The sequence below is a fragment of the Cavia porcellus genome, unplaced genomic scaffold, assembly GCF_034190915.1.
Source record: "Cavia porcellus strain 051 isolate PalLab524CR breed Dunkin Hartley unplaced genomic scaffold, mCavPor4.1 scaffold_5, whole genome shotgun sequence".
NCBI classification, from domain to species: domain Eukaryota; kingdom Metazoa; phylum Chordata; class Mammalia; order Rodentia; family Caviidae; genus Cavia; species Cavia porcellus.
Window position 1 is genome coordinate 21,622,212 of NW_026947488.1, and position 14,235 is coordinate 21,636,446.

Consider the following 14,235-nt stretch of genomic DNA (forward strand, 5'->3'; position numbering starts at 1 on the left):
TGATTAATTTTTTGATTATGATCAATCATTCCTCACAAATCATAAGCAAACACTCAAGGCAATCGGTAGGATACTAACAGTGCAGGTTTCTGTCAAATCTTGTAACAACCCCCCAAAAAGCCTGAATCAAGTCTCCATTTTGAAAATAAATTATCTGAAAATGACAGTTGATAGGGGCAAAAGTCAATAAAACTATGAAAAATGCTTAATGCTACTTATAAATAAAGAAATATAATATAAAGTAGGTAATGATTTTAACCCATGAAAGTGGCATTTAAATGCTAATAATAATGCTTCAGATGGTCAAGATTACAAGGATTAAACTTACTAATAGACACTGATGCAAAAGTTTTGAAGAGAATTTAAGAAATTTGTTCAAATTTAGGAGGAACTTTGTCTCAGTCCCAATAATACCACTTTTGGGATTTTTGCCCTAGAAGTTTTTATAATGTTTATTTTGTAAAGTGCATTTCAAAGACACTTTTAAAAAGTACACATACTCTACATGTAATAAGACACAATTATATAAAATTAAATAATAAAATGCATAGTAATCACTACACAACACTTTTTTAAGTTTGTGTATGATTCTAGGGAAGCTGGGAAGCAAGTACTATCATGGGATGGTTTGAAGTGATGTGTTACATATACCCATGATAAAGTACCAGGGGCACTTTAAAGAATGGGCCAGGTATCTATCACAGGCATGAAAATTCTCTAAGGTCTACAAAGTGAAAGAAGGAGGTTTCAGAGTTAAACTTCATTAAACCTTAGAATCACCAAGTTTAAAAACACAGATTACTGGCTATAGCTCTGGAAGTGTTGATTTAATGTGTCTGAGGCAACTCCCAAAGTTTTGCATGTCTAGTAAGTTCCCAGGTGATTCTGGTCCCCTCAGGATCTCAGGAGCCACTAACGAGGGCCGGTGCCGCTGCACATTTCCTGTGTGACTCCTGCCAGCCCCGGGAAAACGTGCTGCCCTCGGACCTTGGCCTGCGCAGCTGCACGTTTCCTGCACTGATGATTGCTATGCCTCCCTGGGACCTTAGCTTGGGCCCAGCGGACGACCAGACTAAGGACATCTGCTGGCCCCTCGGGGACACTCCTACCTCCTGGACCTAATACTGCTGTTGATCTTCAGCTCCCACGTTTATCCCAGAACCTTGGACCACAGTGGATTAACTGTGCTAGCTTGAAGGGAAATTCAGTAACTTCCTCACCCAAAGAGAAGATCTCAGCAGGCTCCAGTCAGTGTGGTGAGTATGCCCCTAAAATAGAAGTGTATAGTGCATAAATAGGGCCACAAGTAAAGCTCCCTCCAACTAACTGTAAGATCATGGTGAATCTGACAAAGAGTGTGGGTGTCTCCTACTTGCACACAGAAAACATCAGGCATGGTGAGGAGTGTGCCAATAAAGACTCCCCCAATTTGGAGAAACTCAAAAGGACTTATGAGACAAACAGTCACAAAATAGGGACACAGTAGGGCCTCATCTGACACAAATACTATAGACAGAGAGATTTGGTGACCTGGAATAACTTGAAGATTAATAGCAGGAATTAAAAGTTGACCTACATCAATACTACTAGGCTTGTCAGGCCAGGAAGAATGTAGGACTCAACCAACAGGCCCTGCAGTAGGAAGTCAGGTGATTGGTCCACCTACTCATTGTGGGATCCAGCAATTGGACAAACATCAATCTTACATTAGGATTCCAAGATACACACTACTAACAGTTGACACTAGTGAGATTGAAGGACCAAATATTAACTTAAAAGGGAAAAATGGCAAAATAAAAAAGCAAAATGCAATCTCAAACATCTAGTCTTCCAGGAGCAAGTCCAGGAGACATTTAAATAGAGGACTTCAAAAGTAACACCCTAGAAATCTCTGAAAAGATAGTGAGGGAACTAAAAAAAAAAAAAAAAAAAAAAAAAAAAAAAAAAAAAAAAAACTCCATGATACTATAGAGGAAATCAAATTAGAAGTACTCACCCATGTAAAGACAGAAATAACAACCATAATAAAGGAGTTGCTGAGTGCAGCTAAAGAAGAAATAGAGAAAAACGTACAGGAGCATAGGAAACTGATGGAAATCTTGAATGAACAATATAGAAAACATGCAGAATTCATGAAACAAATTCAAAGAGACATCCAAGAAACAAAAAATTCTATTGAAATCCTGAAAAAGCATTTAAATGAAGTTGAGGATAGGATTTCAGACCTAGAAGACAGGATCACAATTAGTGATTATGAAAGAATTAAACTTCTAAAAATAACAAACCAGAATGAAATGACAATCCAGCAGCTTCAAGATGATGCCAAGAGAAACAATATATAATTGATAGGCATCAGTGAAGATGCAGGAGTCAATGGAAATGCCATAACTGAACTATTCACAGAAGCGATAGCAGAAAATTTCCCAAAACGGGGAAAAAATCTGATATGCAGATAAGTGAGGCATATAGAATTCCAAACTATCACAACCAACATAAATCTACACACAAACATATAATAATTAAGATCTCAGACATAGAGCATAAAAAAAGAATACTAACAGCTGTTAGAGAAAAGACACAACTCATCTATCAAGGAAAGCCCATTAGAATCACAGCAGACTTTTCAGCACAAACCCTCAAGCCAAGCCAAGTTTGGTGTGAGGTATTTCAAGCCCTGAAAGAAAACAACTTTCAACCCAGACTGATGTACCCAGAAAAACTTTCATTCAAATTTAATGGAGAAACAAGATACTTTCATGACAAAGAACAAAAGAAGAAATTCATGTCCACCAAACCAATCCTAGAAAGAGTATTGAAAGACATACTAGACAGAGATAAAAATGACCACAATCCCCAGAACAGCAACAGAAAGAAGCCATCAGGTAGGACAAACAATTAACCAAGGGGAAAATCAGAAAGCAAAAAACTTAACGTAACATGGCAAAGTCAATCAAGTAAATATCAGTGATATCCATAAATGTAAAAGTCCTCAATTCACCTATAAAAAGAAATAGGCTGACATAATGAATTGAGATACATGATCTCACAATATGCTGTATACAAGAAACATATCTGACCCAAAAGGAAATTAAAAGACAAAGGGTGGAAAACAGTATTCCATGCAACAGAAATTCAGAAAAAAGCAGGGCTAACTATTCTATTTGCAGACAACATGAACTTCAAACCTAAAATGATTGAAAGAGAGAAAGAAGGTCACTACATTCTCATTAGTGGAAAAATACAAGAAGAAGAACTAACAATGATAAATATATATGCACCAAATACAGGAGCACCCAACTATATAAGACAGATACTAATGGACATGAAAAACCAAATACACAAGAATACAATTATAACAGGGGACCTTAACAGCCCATTGTCACAGAGTTTGATCAACTAGACAAAAAGTTAGCAAAGAAATAATAGAACTGAATCATACCTGTGATCAATTTGACATATTAGAAGTTTACAGAGTGTTCCAACCAACCACATCAGAACACACATTCTTCTCATCTGTGCATAGGACATTCTCCAAACAGACCATATATTAACCCATAAAGCACTCTTAAGTAACTGCAAAGATATTGGAATTATCTCATGCATAACATCTGAACATAGCACACTTAAATTGGAAATTAATAGCAAGAGAATTTGCAAAACCTGCATAAATACATGGAAATTAAATAACAAACTTTTGAATAACCAGTGAGCTACAGATGAAATTAAAAAAAATAAAGCAATACTTACAATTCAGTGAAAATGTGGAAACAACATATTGTAATCTGTGGGATACAATGAAAGGGGTCTTAAGAAGGGAAATATATAGCAATAAATTGTCATATCAAGAAAATAGAATGAACACAAATGAACAACCTAATACTTCGTCTTGAGATGCTAGAAAAAGAAGACCAAGTTAAACCCAAAAGCTCATATAAGACAGTAAATTGTAAAATTAGAGCAGAAATATTGACACTTAAAAAATAAAAAGAGTTAATGAATCAAAAAGCTGGTTATTTGAAAGAATAAACAAAATTGAAAAACCTGTAGCAAATTTTATCAAGAAAAACAATGAAAAAGCCTAAATTCATGGACTAAGGATTGAAAAGGTGGAAATTACCACAGAGCCCATGGGAATTCAAAAGATCATGAATACCTATATGTTGAAACTCTTTACTCACATAGCGTGGAAAACATGGAGGAAATGGACAGATTTCTAGTAACATATAAACTACCAAAGCTCAATCAAGAAGATATAGCAATTTTTAATAACCTAATATCAGCTATTGGAATTGAAAATGTAATTAAAAACTTACCAAGAAAGAAAAGCCCAGGTCTTGAAGGATTCATGCCTGAAATCTATAAGAAATTTAGAGAAGATTAGATGCCAACACTCCTTAATTTCTTCAATGAAATTGAAAAGGAAGCAATCCTTCCTAAATAATCCCTGGAGACAAGTATTACTATGATACCAAAACCAGAGAAAGACCCATTGAAGAGGAGAACTATAGGCCAATCTCACTAATGAACATGGGTGCAAAAATTCTCAATAAAATACTGGCAAATAGAATGCAGCAAATCTTCAAGAAGATTATACATCATGATCAAGTAGGAATCATTCCAAGAATGTAGGGATGGTTTAACATATACAAATCAATAAACATAATACACCACATCAACAGAGCCAAAACCAAAAACCACATGGTTATCTCAATAGATGTGGAAGAAGCTTTTGATAAAGCCCAGCATATGTTCATGATAAAAACCCTTTAGAAACTCAGAATACATGGTGTCTACCTCAATCTTATAAAGGCCATCTATGACAAATCAACAGCCAACATTGTACTAAATGGACAAAAACTGAAAGCTTTCACTTTAAAATCAGGAGCAAAACAAGAATGTCCACGATCACCACTTCTATTAAATATAGTTCTGGAAATGCTGGTCAGGGCAATCAGACAAGAGAGAGAAATAAAGATAGGAAAAGAAGTTAAATGATCACTATTTGCAGATGACATGATATTCTACATAAAGACCCAAAAAATTCCATTAAAAAATGACTAGAGGTAATAAACAAATTCAGCAGTGTAGCTGGACACATTCAGTGCTCAAAAATCATTAGCATTCCTGTACACAAACAAAAAAACTCACTGAGAGAAAAATTATGGAAATATCACCCTACACAATAGCATCTAAGAAATGAAATACTTAGGGATCAAGTAAAAGACCTATATGCTGAAAATTATGCTATGCTATAAAAGGAGATTGAAGAGGATATTGTAAAATGGAAGGATATTCCTTGATCTTGTCTAGGAAGAGCCAACATTGTGAAAATGGCCATACTCCCAAAACTGTTATATAGATTTAATGCAATCCCAATCAAAATACCATTAACATACCTCACAGATCTAGAGCAAACACTCCTAAAATTCATTTGGAAACAGAAGAAACCTAGAATAGCAAAGGCAATTCTGAGCAACAAAGGCAAGGCAGGAGGCATCTCAATCCCTGACTTGAAACTGTACTACAAAGCCACAGTAATAAAATCAGCATGGTACTGGCAAAGAAACAGACCTGAGGATCAATGGAACAGATTAGAAGATGCGAGCACAACTACAAAGACACTCAACCCTCTGATATTTGACAAAGGGGGTAAACATGTTTACTGGTAGAAGGATAGCCTCTTTATTAAATGGTGTTGGAGAAATTGGCTCTCCATATGCCGAAGACTGAAACTAGGTCCATGCCTATCACCATGGACAAAACTAAAGTCTAAATGGATCAAAGACCTAAATACTAAAACAGAAACACTAAATCTCCTGGAAGACAAGGTAGGTAGAAGACACCTGGAGACATAGGTGTATGTAGGCAGAGAATTCATGAACAAAATGCAAACATGGGAAATACTTCAAAGAATCAACAACTGGGATCTCATATTATTGAAAAGTTTCTGCACTTCAAAAGAAATCACCAACAGAGTGAAAAGAAAACCCACAGAATGGGAAAGAATTTTAGCCAGCAACCCCTCAGACAAAGAACTTATATCGAGGACACACACAGAATTGAAAAAACATCAAGCCCCAAATTCAAAGACCTTCTCCAAAAATAGGCATCTGAGATGAACACAGAGTTCTCAGAAGAAGATATACAAATGGCAAATAAATACATGAAGAAATGTTCACCATCACTGGTCATTTGACAAATGCAAATTAAAACAGTATCGAGATTTCATCTCACTTCAGAAAGAATAGCTACTATCAAGAAATCAACTGGTGGGGCTGGGGATTTAGCTCAGTGGCATAAGCGCCTGCCTTGAAAGCAGGCAGTCGTGAGTTCGATCCCTGGTACCGATAAAAAAGGAAAAAGACAAAAAAAAAAAAAGTATATCAACTGGTAACAAATATTGGTGAGGTTGCCGGGGGAAAAAAGAACATTGCTTTTCTGTTGGTGGGTGTGTAGACTGGTGCAACCACTATGGAAATCAGTATGGAGAATTCTCCGAAGTCTAAGATTGGAAGTTCTATTCAATCCAGCTATTCCTCTCCTGGGTATTTTCCCAAAAAATTGAAAAGGTCATATCACAGTGATATATGTTCACCCAAGTTAATAGCAGCACAATTTGTAATAGCTAAATTTTGGAATCAACCAAGATGCCCATCAACCACAGAGTTGATGAAAAAGACATGGTATTTTTATACAATGGAATATTACTCAGCTGCAAAAAGGATTTTCTTGAGGCCTTCATAGGTAAATGGAGACAACTTGAGACTATCCTCATTAGTGAAATAAATAAGAATCATTTTTATAAATATCACATTGAGTCTATAGTATAAAAAGTAATAAGTAAGAGTAATAAAACCTAAAATGTGTAATTGTTGTTGTAAAAAAACAGAGGAAAAGAAAGTGCTCTAAAGGATATAACTGCATGCGTGTCAAAGTATGTAGGACTGATAATCATATTACTAAGTTTTTGTTGGATCTTGAACAGAACTGTTTGCTGCATCACTGTTTGAATGTCCACTTTGTATGCTTTACTTTTGTTACTTAGACAACTATTTCTAAGCGGACAATATGTAATTTATCAACTAGTGATTTCTTACTGTTTATTTTTTTGAAATTATGCATTATTTCTACCTCTTTTCTGTTTTGTCTTTTTTCTCTTTAAATAAAATAAAAAAGAACCACTGATGCAAGTATGATTCTATTGTACACCTTCTTCAATAGGCTCAGGCTTGCTCTCAGAGACCTTATATTGCTGTTTTCAGGGTTTGTGATTAGGGAAATAGACACAGTTTAAGTTCTACTTTGTAATGCTTTTCTTTTTTTTTTCTTTTATTATCACCTGTGTTAATGTTTATATTCCTTGTATGAAGCTGGTGCATGTATATAATACATCTTAATGCCTTTTTTCGTCCACTTGACCTTCCCCAATCCATTCATCCTTTGATCTTCTTCCTTTTGTGTGTCTGTTTGCATGTTTGCAGAACATGATGTTCCCATTCCCACTGTGGAGATGGTGTATGTATATAACAAATTCCAACTTCTCTTCTTCATATCTTATTCTTCCCTCCTTTCATCTTCCTGTATCCTCAATCCCCTTTTCCTTTGAGGAGGATCTATTCCCTTATTTCCCATTACCTATCTTTTATTTTTCTCTAGATTCAACATTCATGAATGTAACACTATTGATAAAACATTTTTATTTTAAAAATAATTCTTGTCATCTTCTGGATTTTTATCACCTTCTTGCCACTTTAAATACTTATTTTCAGACCAGCATATTAATTACAAACAGTTTTGTCCTTCAGCTCAAAGTGAGTATATGCTGTTCATGAGGACTGTATTTTCAAATGATGCTCTGTGAGCAGGTTAACCTTAGTACCAAGGATTTATCATCTAATACAGTTGTCTGTTTGAGTGCTAGAGTATCTTAGCTCAGTGGTTCTTGCTCTCGCAAAATTTCAGTTAAGGTGTTGCCACGGACTACCATGCCCTAAACTGCAGCTAGGGTAGAGAATCCACTCCCAAATTTATGTATGTGGTTATTTTCAGGAAGTTCCACTTACTTATCAAATTGTCATTTTTAATTTTCTTCCTCCCATAGTTTGAAATTGGTAATATAATGATTTATTAACATAAAAAATTTGTTCATACCACTCTTTTAGTTACCAGTAAATTAATAAACAATCATTCCTATAACTAAAGAAAAAAGGGACAAAAATTGAGGGAGGGAAGGGACCGTAAAGAGGGGGCCAGGAAAGGAAGAGCTGAGTAGGAATAAACACAAAAGACACAGAGTCTTTAAAATTAAACCCTCTCCCATGCCTCAGTTAGTAGAATCATCGTATGATGCATTCATTAATGCTTAACTCCAGTTATTCATTCATTTTGGGGAATTCATTGGGAAACTGTTAAGTGTAATTTATTGCTTTAAGAATTCATGATGCAAGGTTATAAAAGATGGGTTTGGGCCACAATCCCCATAACAAACTTAAACCTCAATACTGAAATCCTCAAGGATCAAATTCCTCAAACTGCAATTTGGGGGAAATTCGATTTTAAAATTCTTTGAAAAACATTTATTTATATGTTCAAAGGGAATTTGACTAACATAAACCATGACAACAGTATGATTTGTTCCACAAAGGTTCATGTGCTGGAAATCAGGTCCCCAGTCTGGAGATGAGACGGGCGTTGGAAGGTGATTAGGTCATAGGAGGCAGCACCCTATGAATGGATTAAACCAAGCCACACACAGTTACCTGTCATGACAGAAGTTGTAAAAGAGCATGATTGGCTCCTTCTCACTCTCTGCTTCCTGTTTCACCAGGTAATCTCTTCTGCATCGAGTCCCTTGATTGTGACACCATCCCTCATGAGGCCTTCAAGAGAAACAAGCAAGAAGTTATTGCTGTGTTCTTAGAACTCCAGAACTGTGAGAAGCTCTTTTCTTTACGAAGCATTCACCCTTATGTATTGTGTTATAGTCACGGGAAACAGACAAATATAGATCCTTTACACAATAAACTAGGCAGTAATAACATACATGCTTTTCAAGCATTAACACTCAGGTATACAAATGATGGTTGTTTGGGTATAAAGGTTATGAGCAGACAAACCAAATCAATAAAGAACTAGGACAAAAGTAAAAAGTATAAATTCATTTCACTTTGCTTCATAGTTGGGTACACTTAATTTTATACCTTCAGTTACCTGAAATATCAAGAAGTACAATGTAAATCTTTTGATGAAATTGACCAAAAATTGTGATGAGACATCACTGCATATACAATCATCTAAAGACCTATAAGCAGATGTACACAAGGAATATTTCTTCACTTAGAGTAGAAATTTTCATATTTTATGTGTATGCACAATGCTTATACACAAAGTCAATGTTTTAGTGCACTTTCTGAGACTCAGATTTGCAAGTTACACATGAAATGAATTAGTGCCTTCTAAGAACCTTTACTCAATGTATACTTTCAGAAGTGATGCAGAGGTACAGTATATAGCATAGTGAATTGAAAAAAAATCATGCTGGCAATTTAAAGTACTAGGGTTAAAATTAAATCCAGAAAACTAAAAAGAAAATTTGTAACATAAAAAATGTATATAACAGGGGTAGGTTATAGGCAATTACATGGAAATCTTCCATAAGAGCTAGCTGACTCTCATGACTGTTAACTGTAGTTAGAAATCTTGTGTTCAGATAAATAGCTTTCTCATTTTAGGACAAGTTTCTGTGATTTGACATCCACCAGAATGAGTGCCTCCTATTACATTTGCCCATTGTATATTCTGTGAACTTTGGAGTATGCAGAAATTTATTACACATGTACTCATATACAGACCCCAGGTTTGTCAGAAACAGTTTTGGATATTGAATAACAACATTGTATAGAAATTCTCCTGCCCTACCATGCACATAGTTACTTTCAAACTAGTCAGAAACTTCCCTGAATTATTCTTTAAAGTCTCTGGAATTACAATGTAGCTAACTGATGGATTTTTAAAGTAAAATTATCCTCATTGTGTCATATGGCCAATCTGTTCCCCAGAATTCAGCTTTCTACTCCTCTTCTGTAGCTTTTTAAAATGAGAATTGCACTGTAATTTTGATTTTTGTTTTGTTCTGTTCTGTTTTATTCCAGCCTTAAACATTTCAACAATTGGGATTTTAATCTTTTAGGGTTGTGATTTTTCCGGATTTTATATGAGGAATTTTGATCTTAGGTTGTGACTTTAGGGATTATGACTCATAAGATAAAAGGTCTTTGTTCTCACTCACATTGAAGCCCAATCTACAGACTGAAAATGCAAGCAAGAATAGTGTTTATTTAGCACCCTATGCTGCATATTCTTGCATGATTTCATATAATTCTCAAAAGAATTCTAGAAAGAACTATAATACTTTATTACCTCTATTTCATAAAGAATGATATTAAGGCACAACTAGGTTAGAACTTGAATCAAACCTGTGACCATGTGACCTCAGTGCCTGAACTCTTAATCAGGACATTAAGCGGGTCTTGGGTACTTATAGCTTTGAGATAAGTCCTTAAATAGAGGGAGAGAGGAAAAGTTACAAGAGAGCAAGTCTATGAAAGGCATCAAAGAAGGACCTCTGACATTGAGACTGGATCTGTATCGATGACTTTAAGTTTACCATGGAGAAAAGAGGTGATTGGTGTCTCTTCCAGAAGGACAAACATAACCATAGAAGAACAAACATATAGCTGTAGAATTCTTAATGTCAAATACTATACTATGTAGAGAAAAGTAAAAGGAATTGCTAGAAGGAAGGTTTGAGCCAAGATGTAAAACAAATAATTTAAAGTTGGTGGGAGGGAAGTGGAAAATAAAGTTCTTTAAGCAGAATGAGTTATTGAATCCTGTAACTTGAAAGGATCTCCTTCTGTTGAGTTGGAAAATAATCACAGGAGGAGAAACTACTGATAAGAAAATACTGGTGTCACTGTCAGTCTTGAAGGAAAAAGTAGTGGAGGCAGAGTTGGACAGACATTTCTGAGGTTGTAAGAAGAATGAGTTTGATAGGAGAAAGCTCAGTGGTGGCTGTGATTTGGAGAGAAGAGAGAGGGAGAAGACATCATAGAAGCCCCGCAATACTTTGACCAGTTGGGGATATGATACTGCTTTTCACTAATTGCAAACCAGAGAGAGAGCTCTGTGTTATTTATCATTTTTAAAAATTATACAATTTTAAAATTGACTTACTCGTTTTTTGATGTTAAATTGTATTATTTTTGAAGTTTAAAAATTATCCACCTATCACATACAAACTTGTGAATATTTTCTCCAATTTAATAGTTTGCCTGTTCACTATATTAATTGTTTCCTTTGTAGTACAGTGTTTCAGTTTGCTATAGTCCCACTTTCCCATGTTTACCTGTGTTGTCTGTACTTTTGATGTCTTAAAACATTGCTACTTAGATCAATATCATGAAGTATTTTCCTTATGTCTTTTTTACTTTTAGTATTACCAAAGAAACAGGTATATGAAAACGTGGCACCAATCATCAAGAAAATGCAAATAAAACTGCAATGAGATATCATGTCTCACTTGTTAGAAAATAGTCATTATCAGGATAAAGAGGGTGATAAATATTGGCAAGGATGTGGAGAAATTAGAGCCATCATACTCTTTAGGAAGGCAAAATGATGCAGCCACTATGGGAAGCAGTATGGTAGTTCAACAGGAAGCTGAAAATTGAACTATCATATGATCCAACAACTCCACTTCTGAATATTTTCAAACACAAGTTAAAGTCTCTAGTACATATTACTATTGCTATTTTAACTGTAGTATTATCTGCAATGACTAAATCACTGTAAATATACATCAATAAGGGAATGACAAAAATATGGTGTGTAGAGTCACCAGCCAAATGTTTTAGTCTGTGACAAAGTGTATGTATATATAATGGTAGTCCTATAAGATTACAATGGAGCTGAAAAATTCCTATCACCTAGTGAAGTGTATTTTCATAACCTTCATAGCCCAACACATTGACATATAGTAATGCCAATGTAAACAAACCTCCTGTGCTACCAGTTGTATAAATAAACATGGCTATACATGCTTATGTATAGTAAATAATGCTTGATCATGACAACAACAACGTGTTACTGATTTGTGTATTCATTATATTAAACCTTCATCATTATTTTAGTGTATACTTCTACTTATTAGAACAGAGTTCACTGTAAAACAGGTGCCTATAACTATAATCTATGATATTAATGAAATCACTAAGGTCATGTTTCTCAGAATATATCACTGTTAAGTGACACATGCCGTGGAATATTATTCACCATTTAAATAAATGAAATCTTATGAGACAACAAAGATGAACTTGAAGAACATTATGCTGAGTGAAATAAGCTAGTTATATCAGAGTAAATACTGCTTGCTTTTGCTTAGTAAGAGATACATAAAATAAACTCATAAAAGTAGGATATAGAATAATGATTGTAAAAGGCTATAGCAAGGAAGAAATAGTTACTCATCACCAGGTATGAAATTTCAGTTATGGAAGATGAATAAATTCCAGAGATCTGCTGTTATAGCTATAGATTAAAACATTGTGACACTTAAAAATCTGTTAGTACATTGAAAGGTAAATATTCTGATTAAAATAAAATAAAAGTGATGCTTAATATTTTTGAGTTCTTACCATGCATCAAACACCATCCTAAGTACGTTAGAAGTATCACCTTACCTTACATCCTAAGGAGAGGATCCATACTAATTTCACTGAGATTTTGCAAAATAGAGAAACTGAGGAACAGAGAGGTTGAGTGCACAGTTCTCAAAATCTAGCTCCAAGGTTCCATTCCAGGGTCTTAAATCTAGAACTTGTGCCTTAGGCATTATTTCACATGAAGCATTATTTTGTTCTGGTATTAACAGAAATTTCTTTGGAAGAAGAGAGAGTGGAGCTTGAACACATTGTTGAGATGGAAAACAATGTCAAACTTCATTTGAGATGGCATCAACTTCCATTATGTCTTTTCATAATGACAATCAAGATGATGCTGTTCAGAGGGGACAGATTCAGTATGACCTGTTCTCAGTGAGTTACTTTTCCCTCCTGCACCAACAGTGAAGACAAATGTGCTTTGAACCATTAACCTTCTCTGGCTTGGTTGCCCTGGTGACCAATGGCATTTGCAAGGCAGCTGGATAAGGTCATGGGTCAAGCCCTAGCTATAGAAATCACACCCTGGGCCTTTACCTCCTCAATAACCAAGCTGGTCTTACCAACAGAGAGGGCTAATTGGCCCTGTCCCTTTGAAATGAGGACCCAGCATTTCTGGAAGTTAATAAAATGAATCTAGGAGGACATAGGGCAGTGGTTCCCAGAACTGGCCCACATCAAAATCACTAGGAAAGGAGCAATGGACACAGACTTTCACTTTCCAACTCTGACTTCCTCAGTGAGAATATATTTCTCACTAGGATTCTAGGATTGTGAGAATATATTTCTCACTAGGATTCTAGGATTGTGTGTTTTTTGCTAAGTTTCTCAGTTTACTTTTATGCACAGCTGGATTGCAGAACCTCTAAAAACATCCTTTCCTCTTGTGTACTTTTGAGAAGTACTACTCTCGGGAGAGAGTAGCTGAGCTGAGAAAAACTGAAGAAAAACTACTACACCTCATATCTCAAGTTTATCACCAAGGCATGCTTATGGCTAGAGGGAGAAATGACAGTAATGGGGCACACAGACTCACTGTCATGAAGAGGTGACTTAATATTCCCCTACTAGGAGGAAAGGAGACACTGTTTCTGGACGCCCTTCAATAGCCAAATGCTAAGTTTTGGGAATAGGAATACTTACGAACACAGAAGAAGCACAAGATGAAATACCACACCAATGGAGTCCTGGGGAAGGATTCCATTTGATGGCAGTAGTGGTCACCGCAGCTTCTTATGATGCCCTAGAAGCAGAGGAAGGGAGAAGCACATGGCTTGCTTCTGTTTGGTGACTGTATCATCTTTGACTCTTGGCTACCCTATCTCCCTGGCTGTGAGGGGTTACCTATGAGTGAAGTGACATGAAAGACTGGCATTAATTTAATGATTTTTACTTACTTTGGTAAAGCACAGTCCTCAGTCGCTCCATCTCCCTTCTAACTAATGGACATACGAAAATCATACTATCCTGTGATAGTCCCACTCAAAACATGAGTTTACAAAGGAACTGGCAAGAT